General features: G+C 42.9%; 1 protein-coding gene across 2 annotated transcripts in view; it reads right to left on the bottom strand.

Annotated features, from left to right (window-relative positions):
• PEX14 (peroxisomal biogenesis factor 14) overlaps positions 1-15833 on the bottom strand; it is a 126020-nt gene that overhangs the window by 109411 nt on the left and 776 nt on the right. The gene's annotated exons all lie outside the window — the stretch shown is intronic.

The following is a 15833-nucleotide window of genomic DNA, read 5'->3' on the forward strand; positions in this document are numbered from 1 at the left end:
CTGATTCCCTCCCTACTGGATTTTAAGCTCCTTGAGGACAGGCACTGTACTTCACTGAAGGCTGGTCTTCAGCACTGAGAATGTCATTGGTACTCAATAAACAAGTGCTTCAATATTCTTATCTTCGAAGTTAAAACAAAGAAACCGCTCTGTATACACAATCCCACGTGAAACAAGCAGAGGACGAGGTGCCTTGTCTTTCCCTGGAATGCTTGCCTCCAACCTCACACCCCTGGCCTATTCTCAATGCAGCGCTGAGGCCTGATGCTTCTCAACCCCAGCGAATCACCCCCAGGGGGCACTTGAAAATGTGTGCAGGTGCTTCTGGTTGCCACAGTGACCAGGCGCCTGGGAGGCTAAATATCCTGCAAGGCACGCAATGAAGAACTAACTGTCCATCCAAAACACCAACAGGCCCTTAGAGAATCCTGACCGCCGCTTCCTTATGCTGGGAGGACAGACGCCATATTTAGCACGCAGTTCACCGTGCCGTGTCAAAGAAAGCAAAGGTCTGAGCAGGCAAGTGCTGTCAGAGTGGAATTCCCAAGCTCATTCACCTCGCAGTCAGCTCTCAGGAAAGCCCAACCCTTCTCAAACACCAACACCTACATCAAGCCTGCTAAGTGGTCAAGTCTACTTTCTGGCTTGAGACAAATTCCTACAAATTAAATCCCAACTGGTTCCTAGGAATCCTGACAGGGTGGCCTAATGATAGGAAGGTTCTGAAATCACAGCTGGGGTCTATTGCCAAGGTGTAAAAGTAGGCTCTAGGCCAGTGGTCGGCAAACTCATTAGTCAACAGAGCGGCAAACCGCGGCTCACCAGCTGCATGTGGTTTGCCGACTACTCCTCTAGGCAATCCACAGTCAGGAACCTTCAGGGCCAGACTGCAAGAGCAGGAAGGGAAGAAGAGCAAAAACAGACAGCCTGGCTGGCTGGTGTGGTTCGGTGGTTGAGCATTGACCTATGAACGAGGAGGTCACGGTTCAATTCCTAGTCAACGCACATGCCCACATTGTGGGGGGTTCAGGAGGCAGCCAATCAATGATCCTCTCTCTCATATTGATGTTTCTCTCTCTTTCTCTCCCTTTCCCTTCCTCTCTGAAATCTATATTAAAAAAAAAAAGGCCACAGTGGCAGAGAGAAAGGCTTTCAGTTTAATAGAGACAAAAATGCTCTCCCTCCTGCTGCCCAGGCCCTGCCCTTCCCCAGCCAGAAGGTGACCTTCCCCAGCCATGCAGCACAGCAAAGATCAACCGCACACACAGCTCAGGTGTGAACATGGAAAGGACGTCCGGTCTAGTCTAAGCGTACTCTCTGGCGCCTGCCAAGTCACTGTGTAACTCTGGGGACGTCCTTAGCCAGTCTGGCCCACAGGTCTCTGATGGGAAGAATGAGGTTCAATTCAACACATGTTTTTCTGAGAGGCACTGGCACAGCAGCAAGTGCAGAAGCTCTAGTATTAGTGCCTGAGAGACTGGGGGCATACTTTCCAATCTCTCTGAGCCTGTTTCCTCCTCCAGCGGAACAATGGGAATAACACCAGCGCCTGCCATTCGGGATGAAATGAAGTAAGAGACAGTGTCACTGCTCCACTCAAAACCAACCAACAGACTGCTGCTGTCTCTGATGGAGCAATGGAGACCACATTTACCTTCTGCCTGTGAACTATTATAGAAAACTAAACAAAATACACGCCGCCCCTGTGGGTAGACATTGGACAGCAGGCAGTACAGGACTATGATTCCTGGCAGGAATCATAACGTAAACAAATAACATGAGCCCTAAGATCACCCTGGCTGCACTCTGGGGGGTGGGAGGAGGTGTCCCCAGCAGACCATGCAGTCTCACTGAGTTGAAGGCACAAAGGTTGGGGTTCAGGGAGGCCAAGTCGCAGGACAGAGCTCCAGAGAGGAGAGAACTATGCAGAAGAGAGCTCCAGAAACCTGCTTAGAGGTTCCCTGAAGTCTCTGCTGAATATTAAAATGTGTGCATGCATAGGATGCAACTCCAGAAGGTTAGAGTGCCGAGAAGCCTCAGACGGAGCTGTGCGCAGAACCCTCCCAGGCACCACAAAACCCAAGCACCACAGTGAGGCTTCCTCCCTGCTCACGCAGTACAAGCAGGGACGTCAGATTATCCCTGGGGTACACGCAACCCTACATCTACCCTCAAAGCGTAAAAATAGGACTTGATATTGCTTGTTGGTGAAAGAACAATCTGGGTGGGACGACAGTGAAATCTAGAGTAGAAAACAAGTTGGTCCAAGGTGTCCTGCAGGCTATAAAATGCAGTTTAATCAGTGTGCCATTTTCTTCTTGTTCAAATTATGTGAACTAATTGAAATGCTCAATTTTTTAATATGCTTATAGTTTTCAAACCTGAAGAAAAAAAAGAAAAAGAAAGTAGAACATATAAGATGAAAAACATAATATCCAAAGTAAAAATTTCACTGAATGGAATGAAATTAGACATTGTAGAAGAAAAGGTTAAGTGCACTTGAAGACATGGCAGCAAAAATAGACCAAAATGGCTGGGACCGGTTTGGCTCAGTAGATAGAGCGTGGGCCTGCGGACTGAAAGGTCCCGGGTTTGATTCCGGTCAAGAGCATGTACCTTGGTTGCGGGCACATCCCCAGAAGGGGTGTGCAAGAGGCAGCTGATCGATGATTCTCTCTCATCGATGTTTCTAACTCTCTATCCCTCTCTCTTTCTCTCTGTGAAAAATCAATAAAATATGTTTTTAAAAAAATAGACCAAAATGAAGGACAGTGGAAAAAGACTAAAAAAACTTTGAGAAATATGACTGAAAATTTTCCAAATTTGATAAAAACTACAAACTCAAGAGATCCAAGAAGCTCAACAAACTCCCAGCAGAGCAAACAAAACCACACTAAAGCACATCATAATGAAACTAGAGGCCCGATGAATCTGTGCCAGAGCAGGCCAGCACAGCCCAGCTTCGTCCGGATGGTCATCCGCACGGTTCAGCTGTTTGGTTGATTTGCATATTATACTTTTATTATTATAGATTGCTAAAAATCTATGAAAAAAGGGGAAATCTTATAAATAGCCAGAAAAAAAGAGAAATATTACCTACAAATAATGGTCAAGATTAAGAGTGGTTTTACACTTCCCGATTAGAAACTATGCAAGCCAAAATCTAAAATAGAATAGTATTATTAAAATACCCACAGGTAAAAAAAAGTCAACCTAGAATTCTATATCCAGTGACAATATCTTTCAAAAGTGAATACTAAATTAAGACATTTTCAGAAAGAAAATAAAAAGCTGGAAAAGCCTTGCTGGTGTGGCTCAGTAGTTGAGCATCCACTTATGAACCAGGAGGTCATGATTCAATTCCTGGTCAGGACACATGCCTGGATTTGGGCTCAATCTCAATAGAGAGTGAGTAGGAGGCAGCCAATCAATGATTCTCTCTCATTATTGATGTTTCTGTCTCTCTCTCTCTCCCTCTCCTTTCCTCTCTCTGAAATCAATAAAAATATAGTTTTAAAAAATAAAAAGCTAGAAGAATTTGTCAGTGGTATACTTGGTCCTCGGAAAATATTCAAAGAAATTCTTAAAGCAGAAGGAAAACACCAAATGGAAACCTGGGTCTACACAAAAGAACAATGCCAGAAATTATAAATATGTTGGTAAATATAAGATATTTTAAATGTATTTTTTATTTTTAAAAGATAATTTAAAATGTACTGTGGGATTTATGACTTATGTTGGAAGTAAAATCAATGACACCAATAGTAAAATCAATAATACACAGTATAATGGATGAGAGGGAAACTAGAAGGATACTGTTGTTAAATTCTCACATTATATGTTAATGGGTAAACTATCATTTGAAAGTAGTCTGGTAACTTCAAGTAACATATTATAAACCTCGAAGCAATCACTAATAAACAAAAAAAAAAAACAACCTAAAAAGTAGTGGTAAACAATAGCAGAGATAAAATAAAATCCTTAAAAATAGTTCAATCCAAAAGAAAAGAAAACAAGAAAAAACAGATTTTTAAAAATTGCAAGATGGTAGATTTAAATTCAATCACAAACGAAACACTCCAATTAAAAAGCAGAGTTATCAGGCTGAGCAAGGGAGCAGTCTAGGGGAGAGCAAGCCCTAGCTGTACGCTGTCTATGAAATAAAACACTTTAAAGAAAAAGACACATACAGGTAAAAAGCCGAAGAATGGGAAATGACATACCATGCAAACACTAACCATAAGAAAGCTGTAGTGGCAATATTAATCTCAGTCAACTTCAAAATAATAGATGCTGCCAATGATAAACAGGGAAATTTCAAAAATAGAGTCAATCAAGATGACATAGGAATCCTGAATAAGTATGCACACAATAATATATGAAGTAAATCAGACATAATTACGAAGAATAGACAAATCCACAATTAAAGCTGGAGACATTAGCACTCTTCTTTCCTTAACCAGAAGTCAGTAAAAACACAGAAGGCCTACATAACACTATCAACGAACACAGCCCCACATTTTAGAACACTGCAACAGCAGAATATACTTTATTTTATTTTTTAACTTACTTTGTTTTGTTAATTCCACCCAAGGATATTTTTTCCATTGATTTTTAGAGAGAGAAACATTGATGAGTCACATTAATTGGTTGCCTTCCACGGTGACCTTGACCTCAAACAGAGTCAGGTATTGAACCTACAACTTAGATACGTGCCCTTGACTGGGAATCAAACCCAAGACCCTTCAGTGGGCAGGCCAAGGCTCTAACCATGGACCTGGCCAGAGCTACACATTATATGCCAGTTCATAAGAAAAATTCACCAAGACAGACCTCAAAACAAATCCCAAATTTTAAAGATTTTAAAATATACACAATATGTGGGGTTTTTTACCACAACAGAATTAAACTAGAAATCAGTAACAGGAAAAAAAAAATTGGAAAAGTCCCAGATATTTGGAAATTAAACAACAGACTTCTAAATAATCTACGTGTCAAAGAAGAAATTAGGAGAAATGAGAAAATATTCATTTTCATTTTCTTTTTTTTTCTTTTTTTCTTTTTTTTAATATATTTTATTGATTTTTGTACAGAGAGGAAGGGAGAGAGATAGAGAGTCAGAAACATCGATGAGAGAGAGTCATGGATCAGCTGCCTCTTGCACACCCCCTACTGGGGATATGCCCGCAAACAAGGTACATGCCCTTGACGGGAATCGAACCGGGGACCTTTCAGTACCCAAGCTGACGCTCTATCCATTGAGCCAAACCGGTCCCGGCTCATTTTCATTTTCATTCAAAAGTAAATGAACATGAAAATATAACATATCTAAATTGTGGAATGCAACTAAAGCAGTACTTAGAGGGAAATTTACAGTTTTAAGTACTGATTTTAGAAAAGAGAAAAAATAAGAGCAAATGAAACCCAAGTAAATTAAAGGAAAGGAATATATAATATAAAAATTACAAATAGAGGAAAATCGATTAAATAAAAGCTGGTTTGTTGAAGACACTAATTTCCACCATTAGAAATGAAAAGGGAAACCAGTGTATTTCTAGACATTTAAAAGATAATAAGGCAGCCCAACTGGTATGCCTCAGTAGTTGAGCATCGACCTATGAACCAGATTACTACTGGATTCTGATCAGAGAACATGCCCAGGTTGTAGGCTCAATCCCAAGTAGGGGGCATGCTTTCATCATTGATGCTTTCTCTCTCTCTCTCTCTCTTTCTCTCTCTCTTTCTCTCTGAAATTTTTTTTTTTAAGAAGAAGATAATAAGGCCCTGACCAGGTAGCTCAGTTGGTTAGAGCATCCTCCTGATATGCCAAGGTTTCGGGTACAATCCCTGATAAGAACATATACAAGAAATGACCAATGAGTACATGAATAAGTGGAACAACAAATTGATGTTTCTCCCTCTTTCTTTCGCTTTCTTCCCTTCTTCTCTAAAAATCAATAAATACATTAAAAATAATATTATAAAAAAAAACTTAAAACAAATTTCACAATTAAATAAATTCCTTGAGACACATACCAAATTGACACTAGAAAAAAAAACAGAAAACTTTTTTTTAATATATTTTTATTCATTCCAAGAAAGGAAGGGAGAGGGAGAAATAGAAATATCAATGATGAGTACACAACCCCTACTGGGGATTGGACCTACAACCTGGGCATGTACCATAACTGGGAATCAAACCATGACCTCCTGGTTCAGAGGTAGACGCTCAACCACTGAGCTACCCCGACTAGGCAAAACTGGTAAGTTTAATAGCCTTATATCTACTCTAGAATACACAATTAAATAATTTAAAACAAAAAAATAAAACTATAAATCAATATCCCTCATAAACATAAATGTAAAAATCCTTAACAAAATACTGACAAAACAAACGCAGCCATGTATAAAAAGGATAATAATACATTATGACCAAGTGGAACTTAGCCAACAAATGCAAGATTGGTTTAACATTTGAAAAAATCAATCAACGTAAATCATCACATTAACAGAAGAAAACAATAAGATCAGCTCAACAGAAAGCAAAAAGAGCACTTAACAACACTCAGATAATTAAAAGTTGAATCTCCTCCACTTGAAGGGCACCTAATCAGAAATCTATAAGCTAACATCATATTTAAATGTGAATGACCGAATGCATGCTCCTCAAGATGAACAAGGTAAGACTGTCTACTCTCATTATGTCTTAACTTTGTACTAGAAGTCCTAAGCTGTATGTGCAATAGCACACGAAAAATAAAGGCATATAAGTTGGGAAGCAAGAATTAAAGTTGTCTTGCCCAGCCCGTGTGGCTCAGGTGGTTGACCATCATTCCGGGCACAGCTGGTCTCCGGTGCCCTCCTGGCCAGGGCACATGCCCGGGCTGCAGGCTTGATCCCAGCAGGGAGTGTGCAGGAGGCAGCCAACTGATGTTTCTCTCTCATCGATGTTTCTATCTCCTCTCCTTCTCCCTTCCTCTCTCTAAAATCAATAGAAAAATATTTTAAAAAGAATTAAAGCTCTTTTTATTTGCAGGCAGCACTATCATCTTAATAGAAATCTACAAAAAAAGCTATTAGATTATGAGTTTAACAAGGTTGCAGAAATAAGGTCAACATACAAAATCAATTTTATTAATATACTAGTGGCCAGATGCATGAAATTTGTGCACGTTAAAAGGGAATTAGAGGAAATATGTTAATATTGCTATCTGTCCTTTCTCTGTAATAGAAGTGTTCGAGATGAAAGAAAATTCATAAAATGAATATGAAAATCTTCCTCCTGTCAGAGTCTGGGGCATGCCGCGGGACCCAGAGTCAAGTCCCCTCCCACCAGCGAGTGCCTCGAAATTGCTCCAGACACAGACCGGGCTGGCCCCACCTCCATTGGGCCAGATCCAGACCCAGCCGGCCCCACCCCAATCAAGCCCCTGGGTGGGGGGGGCGCACCCTCAGGTGCCCTGGCAAACACTGGGCAGGGGGCACAGCCTCATTACCCCCCCCCCGCCCCACTACCCCCCCACCCTTAGGTCCCCAGCCTTGCACCAGGGTGGGGGTCACAGCCTGAGGTCCCCCCGCCCGGGGCAGGAAATGTCAATTCTGCCGCCAACTGATCTATAGATTCCACATAACTCCACCAAGCTTTTTTGTAGGAAGTGATAAACTGATTCTAAGATTTATATACAGATGCAATAGACTAAAGCTAAAACAATTCAGAAAATGAATACAGTCAGAAGACTTGACCTGATTTCAAGATTATTTAATTTGCATTAGGACAGACATATGTGTAGACAAATGGAACAAAACAGAGTCCAGAACTTGATCTATGTGTACACAATGTTTTTACATTTTTGACAAAGGTGGCAGGATGATCCAATGCGGAAAGGGTAATCTGTTCAACAAATGATAAGGAGCTGCTATCCATGCGGGGAAAAGACCTCAGCCTTTACCAACAAGCAGGAAAAGATGCTCAGCATTAGTCACCAGAGAAATGTAAACTCAAACCACAATGCCACCGCACACGCGCTAGAACGGCTAAAATTAAAGACGGACAACACCAAGTACTGGTGAGAATATGGAGAAAATGAAAACTAGCACAACTTTGCAAACTCTTGGGCAATTTATTATAAAACCAAACATGCAACTACATGACCTAGCAATTGCACTCACAGATATTTATCAAGAAAAATGAGAACATATATCCTCACAAACACTCACACATGAATATGTATCGTAGCCCCAAACCAGAAACAGGCATGTGGGAAGACTCTGATGGAAGGTGACTCTGATGATCCCATCTCCTGGCATTCATGGTTGGTTTTGTCCCCGTGAGTATGGGTGTACCTGTGACTTGCTTCTGGCAAAGACGACAGGATGCATGTAATTACATGTACATGGTTCCGATGCGTATGACAGTAATGTCCAATTTGCTAAGAGATTCTGCCCCTTGCTGGCGGTGAGGAAGCGAGTGGCCATGGTGGGAAGACCTCAGTCTGCAGTCCACAAGGAACTGAGTCCACAACCACATGAGCTGGAAACAGATCCCTCCTCCAGCCAGAATCAGATTACAGCCCGCCCACACCTCCATGGCTGCGGGTGAGACTCAGACAATCTGTCCTGATCCTGACCCCGGGGATCCGAGACAATAGATACAGGCTGTTTTAAACTGCAGGTTTGTGGTAACGCCGTGATGCAGCAATAGGTAATTAATATAACCCATCAGCTGATGAACAGGTCAACGAATGTTGGTTATCTGTGAAGGGGAACACCGCTCACTAATAAAAATTAATTACTGGCACGCACAACAATATAAATTTCACAAACATTACTTTAAGCAAAAGAAATGAAATAAAAGAATACATACATAAGTTTAATAGCCTTATGTCTACTTTAAAATACAATTAAATAACTTAAAACAAAAAAGAAATAAAACTATAAATCAATATCCCTCATAAACATAAATGTAAAAATCCTTAACAAAATATTGACAAAACAAATGCAGCAATATATAAAAAGGACAATAATACATTATGACCAAGTGGAACTTATCCAACAAATGCAAGATTGGTTTAACATTTGAAAAATCAATCAACATAAATTCCAAGAGAGGAAGGGAGAGGGAGAAATAGAAATGACATTTCTATTTTTTATGAAATTCTAGGAAAGACATTATAAACTACAGTGTTAAAAAGCAGTTCAGATTTCCTGAGGCCAAAGGCTGGAATTTCTAGGAAGCAGCATGAGGGAACATCTAGGAATACTGGAATTGTTTTGATTTAATTGTGGTGGTGGTTACACAGATATATAAATATACAGACAGTCCTCGGGTTAAGCCGAACGTACGTCGTTTTGTGGCTATGTCAGCATCTCCCATCCGATCTAATAAAAGAGTAATATGCAGATTGACCATCACTCCAATACACAAGATGGCTGCCCCCATGTGGACACAAGATGGCCACCACAAGATGGCCACCAGGGGAGGGCAGTTGGGAGGCACCTGGTCTGCAAGGGAGAGCAGTTGAGAGGGATTAAGAGGGCGGTAGAATCGGGTCTAAACAGGCAGTTGAACACCCCTTGAGGGGTCCCAGATTGGAGAGGGTGCAGGCCGGGCTGGGGGACACTCCCCCACCCCGTGCACGAATTTCGTGCACCGGGCCTCTAGCTTTTTTTTTTTTTTTTAAAGTTCCATCATTTTGACATCTGTACACATATGCTTTGTTTTTTATTATTTATTTACCATGAGTAAAGGTCAGAAATTGTTCTTTCTTTTAAATCATTTTTACTGTTTCACTTCATTACTGCTGTATCTGTGCTCCATGTGAGTGACGTAGGTGCTTATGTAGGTGGGTTCCGACTTACTGCGAAAACCGCGTTATGCCGTGCCATAGGAAAGGATGTCTGACGTAACCCAAGGACCTACTGTATGTGTGTGTGCACACATATGTATGTATATTTGTCAACACTCACTAAACTGACCACAACATACCTATTGAATTCCACAGTAAAGTTTTTGGCCACAAGAACTCTATAACTCAGTAAAATATCTATATCTATATCTATATATCTATATATATACAATTTGCCTAATATGCAAATTATTCCCTGGGGATTTCAACTGGGAGTTCGATCACTTGCTATGATGTGCGCTGACCACCAGGGAGCGGCGTGGAATGAAGGAAGGCCCTGGCCAGCAACCTGAAGGAAGGCCCCTGGCTGGCAGCCAGAAGGCCTCAGTCAGCCCTGATCCCTGGCCAGACCGAGGGACCTACCCTACCCATCACGGATTGCGTGCACCGGGCCTCTGTAATACAAGGTATTACAAATATTAGCAAAGTGGCAAGGAAAGTGACTAGTTTAGAAAAAGCCATCTTCACAATGGAGAAATGTGATAGACTTCACTCAACAAGCAATCAAACACACACTCAATAATGGGACAAACTGGTAGCATATGCCTCCTGATGTGACTCACTGAGGGCAGCTATACAGTATTCTCACAAAAAAATGTTTAATCTGGATCTAATTTTTTATTTTTTTTTGGATATATTTTATTGATTTTTTACAGAGAGGAAGGGAGAGAGATAGAGAGCTAGAAACGTCGATGAGAGAGAAACATCGACCAGCTGCGTCTTGCACACCCCCCACCGGGGATGCGCCCGCAACCAACGTACATGCCCTTGACCAGAATGGAACCCAGGACCTTTCAGTCCGCAGGCTGACGCTCTACCACTGAGCCAAACCGGTTTCGGCTAACCTGGATCTAAACGTGAGGAAACAAATCAGAGAAATCCAGACAGCAGACACTACAGAACAAAGGTCCGGACTCTCCTCAGAGTCAGTATCATGGAAAACAAAAAGGCAGAGGAACTCAGCAGAAATGCATACTATACCTTCACAAAAGGCATGTAATGTATTTTCACAGAAGCACTAACTGTAATAACCCAAAAGGCAAACAACCTACCTGACCATTAAGAGCAGAATGGTTAATAACAAATGGACAAGTATGTTCACACAATGTAAGAACTACATATAGCAGTAAAAATGCACTGTCCCTGTTCACAACATGGATAATCTCATACATGTAATGATGAGGGAAAGCAGCCACTGAGCCAACGGATTTTAAGTCAGAATAGGGACAACCTTTGGGGGTTGGAGAGTAATGGGAGGAACCCTGGGAGGACTTCTGAGGTCCCAGAAATGTCTGTATTACTGAGCTGGGTACTGTTTACAATTCACCAAGCTGGACACATAATTTGTGTGTTTTCTGGATATATGTTAAACTTCAGCAAAAGTTGTGGGGTTTTTTTTAATGTTAAAGGTTAGGGAGTCATTCTACATTAAAGCAGACTACAGAGATAAATCAATACAATCTCTGTTTCTTGCCGGGACTGGTTTGGCTCAGAGCGTCGGCCTGCGGACTGAGAGGTCCCGGGTTCGATTCCGGTCAAGGGCATGTACCTTGGTTGTGGGCACATCCCCAGTAGGGGGTGTGCAAGAGGCAGCTGATCGATGATTCTCTCTCATCGATGTTTCTGACTCTCTATCCCTCTCTCTTCCTCTCTGTGAAAAATCAATAAAATATATATTAAAAAAAAATACAATCTCTGTTTCTTGATTGGATCCTGATATTTTTAACTGAAAAAAATTGAATTTCGACTGTATTAATATTTTGTCAATACTAAATTTTGTATGTGATAATATTGTAGTTGTGTAACCTTACTCTTATGAAAGACAAGGTGAAGTATTACAGGATGAATATTGTGATGCCTGTTACTATCAAAGCTTTTTAAAAAGATAATAAGGGCCCTAGCTGGTTTGCCTCAGCCTGCGGACAGAGGGGTCCCAGGTTCGATTCCAGCCAAGGGCATATGCCCGGGTTTCGGGCTCGATCCCCAATAGGGGGTATGCAGGAGGCAACCGATCAATGATTCTCTCTCAACATTGATGTTTCTATCTCACTCTCCCTCTCCCTTCCTCTCTAAAATCAATAAATATATATATATTTTTAAAGATATATAAAGAGCCCTCATACCAGTTCGATTCCTGGTCAGGGGCACATGCCCAATTGCAGACTCAATCCCCAACCCCCAGTGTGGGACGTGCAGGAGGAGCCAATCAATGATTCTCTCTCATTATTGATGCTTCTATCTCACTCTCACTCTCTCTTCCTCTTAAAAATCAATTTAAAAAAAAAAAGTTAAGGGGAAAAGCTGTTGTTTGCGATCATTCAAGAGTTCTTAGCCTTCTAAACCTGCGTGGGGAGACTTGGAGAAGAAAACTCATTGGGCACTCGGTATGCACAACATGCTTTTTTATTTCTATTATTATTTATTGACTTTAGTGTAGGGGTGTCGAACTCAATCAGAGAAGGGGCCAAAATCTAAAATCCAGCCTAAATCACGGGCCGAATGGTTTACTGAACAGTCATAAACTGACAATGTCATAAACTGACAGCGGAGTGCAATGACAGCGCGGTGCGGGCGACATTGCAAGGCCTGGCGGGCTGGATTTGGCCCGCGGGCCTTGTGTTTGACACATGTGCTTTAGTGAGTGAGAGGAAAGGAAAAGGAGGGAAACACTCATTTGTTGTTCCAGTTATAAATGCATTCATTGGTTGAAATTTTTTTTTTATTAATCCTCACCCACGGATACTTTTCCGTTGATTTTTAGAAGAGTAGAAGAGAGAGGGAAAGACTGAGAGAAACATCGATGTGAGAGAAACACATCGACTGGTTGCCTCCTGCAACCAAGGTCCACGCCCTTGACCGGAAATGAACTCTCGACCCTTTGGTCCGCAGGCCGATGCTCTATCCATTGAGCCAAACCAGCTAGGGCCATTGGTTGAATCTTGTATGTAGCCTGGCCAAGAGATCAAAACCGTTAACCTTAACGTATCCGGATGATGCTCACACAGTGGTTGCCAACCTTTCAGATTCACGACCGCCGCTACAAAGGTTTCTTTAAACCACATGTGTCAAACACAAGGCCCGCGGGCCAAATCCAGCCCGCCAGGCCTTGCAATGTGGCCCGCACCGCGCTGTCATCACTGCACTCCGCTGTCAGTTTATGACATTGTCAGTTTATGACTGTTCAGTAAACCATTCGGCCCGCGATTTAGGCTAGATTTTAGATTTTGGCCCCTTCTCTGATTGAGTTCGACACCCCTACTTTAAACCGTCGGTTGCCAACCTCTCCGACCTCACGGACCGCCAGTTGGCGACCACTGCTCTAACTAACCGAGCTCCCTGGCCAGAGCACGACATCCCTTTACATCTGTGATTCCAGGGCAACTGCTATTATCATTTCACGGAGGAGAAAACGATGCTCGGAGAGGTGGAGGGACAAGTCCAGTAGTGAGACAGCGCTAGGGTTCACACCGGTGTGACAGACACAGGCCCTGCTATTCCACGCCATGATGTCTTCCCTGGGCTCATCTCCTTTCCCTGCTTCTGTGTTTTTTCAATCCAAAATTTACTACGTCCAGTGAGCCTCAAAATTCGAAATTGATGCTCTGTAATAATACTCAACATTCAATAACCTTCAGATTGAACTAGCCTCTCCCTCCCCTGAAGACTGAAAAGCTGGTGGGAAGTATGGAAACAGGGATAGAACTTCCTCTTCCTTTGGGCCATGGCATGTGACAGGCACAGACTAGACGGGACTTTGATCAGAGATCAGACAGTAACATGGGGAAAACAGAACAAGGAAATGAAGCAATAAATGCAATTCCAACAGACTATCTTGGAGACAGGCTAAATTGACTATGCTATTCTGAAAAAGCAAGTTTGTCACTGAAATCTAAGTCACAAAGATAAGATAAACACCAGCATTTGGAGTGTGGCTTTAAATTCCAAGGAAATTACTTCAGAATAAATAAAAGAACTTTAGTGCACAACATGAAAAATCACACCCTGAAAGACATGATAATGGGGCTTGAGGAAAACTTTAGATCACTTGTGAATGAAAATGCAGTTTATTGAATGAAAAATAATAGATAAGACACTAGGTCGGGCAGTGTTATAAAATAACTCACTTAATCCTCAAGGACAACCCATGCCATAGGCACTAGTTCATTCCCATTTTACAGATGGAGAATCTAAGGCCGGAAAAATTAAGTAAATTATCTGAGGTCACCCAGCTGCTAATAGTGGGGCTAAGATTCTAAGCCAGTGGGACGGCTTCCGAGCTCACACTTTTAACCGCTGCTCTCCATTGCCTGTTCAGGAAGAAATAGTCGGTCCTTCACTCCTCTTCTTTCTAAATGAGATGCTGATTCCACAAAGACAAGTAACCAACTTTCTATGAGACAAAACACTGGCTCCGCCCACAGGGGTAATGCACCTCTGTCCGCGTACAGAGCAGTCTGGGGGACTCTCCACACGTTCTTTCAATCGCACTCTGCTTTGACTAGAGAAAAAAACAGGTTGATCAGGACTTAAAAACGAAATGGCACCTGCAGCCTGGTCATTCAGTGGGCGTGTCCCGGGCACCAAAGACTTGCTGGTTTGGTTCTGATCAGGGCTTTTGCCCAGAGTGAAGGCTTGGCCCCAGGTCATTACGGAGCCAACTAACTGATGGTATGCTCTCACATCGAGGTTTCTCTCTTCTCCCTTCCTCTCTCTCTAAAAATCAATAAATGGTAAAACAAAAAAACAAAAAAGGTTGGTTCGCTTAAAAAGTGTGCTTTTGCAGCTTGTTGTTGGTGAGAGAATTTGGCACGAAGAGTTCAAGTTTCTCTCCAGGCTGCCAGCACATTCTGATGCAACCCCAACTCTAGTGACTTTGGAAAAGAGGGCAAAGTTCTGAGAAGCAGAGCTGAAAACCAAACAAGCCAGGCCACGTGCCCTCACAGGACCCTAGCGCCTTCCCACGCGGACAGAGGGGGCAATTTCCCGAACCCAGGAAACCCTGGGCCCCACATGGCTCCACGTGGCATGAGTTTCAGTCATGCCGAAACCGGTTTGGCTCAGCGGATAGAGCATCAGCCTGCGGACTGAAGGGTCCGGGCTCGATTCCCGCCAAGGGCATGTACCTTGGTTGTAGGCACATCCCAGTAGGGGGTGTGCAGGAGGCAGCTGATCGATGTATCTCTCTCATCGATGTTTCTAACTCTCTATCTCCCTCCCTTCCTCTCTGTAAAAAATCAATGATATATTTAAAATAAAAAGGAGTTTCATTCATGTTCACAGCACTCGGAAACAGATGTTCAGGGCTGAAGGTACCCTTCCATCCCAGCCTGTGGGCACCCCTAACATGTTCCGGGGAGCCTGGGCAGTTCAGTGAGCTGGATCGGGTAAGGCAAGAAAGGAGGGCTCTTCTCTCAGGACACGCCTCACACTTCCAGAATTTTCTGACCGTGAGAAAACCAGAACCAGCCTTCCTTACTTCCCATGTTTTACCATCCAGACATCTCTCTGACCACTCACTCCTCTCACGGAAACGGGTCTGGGGAACCCTCAACTCCTCTGGGTGCAACTCCTATCGTCAACTTCTGGCGAAGAATAAAACTGAGAAACTCAGGGGTGTCGTTCTGCCTAGGAAGGAGGCGGGACACCAGCAGGCTGCAGGGGAGTCCACAGGTGTTTGGAGGTGAGGGAGGAGTGAGGTCCGGGCTGAAACCGTTTCCTTCTTCCTCTAATTCCAACCCCACTCACGGGCTGTGTCCAGGCTCCATCAGGCAGGCGACAAGGTCCCGTTACTGACCCTGAGGCTCCACTTCTGCAAGATGGTGGCGAACGGCCTGAACTTCATAGGGTTCTCATGACATCAGAGTAGATGAGAAGCGTCATGTGTGCTCGGCGCGCACTCAGCGCCGGGAAGGCGCCGCTTACCCCGGT

This window comes from Pipistrellus hanaki (assembly GCF_964339955.1).
Source record: "Pipistrellus hanaki genome assembly, chromosome: 2".
In the NCBI taxonomy this organism is placed as follows: Eukaryota; Metazoa; Chordata; class Mammalia; order Chiroptera; family Vespertilionidae; genus Pipistrellus; species Pipistrellus hanaki.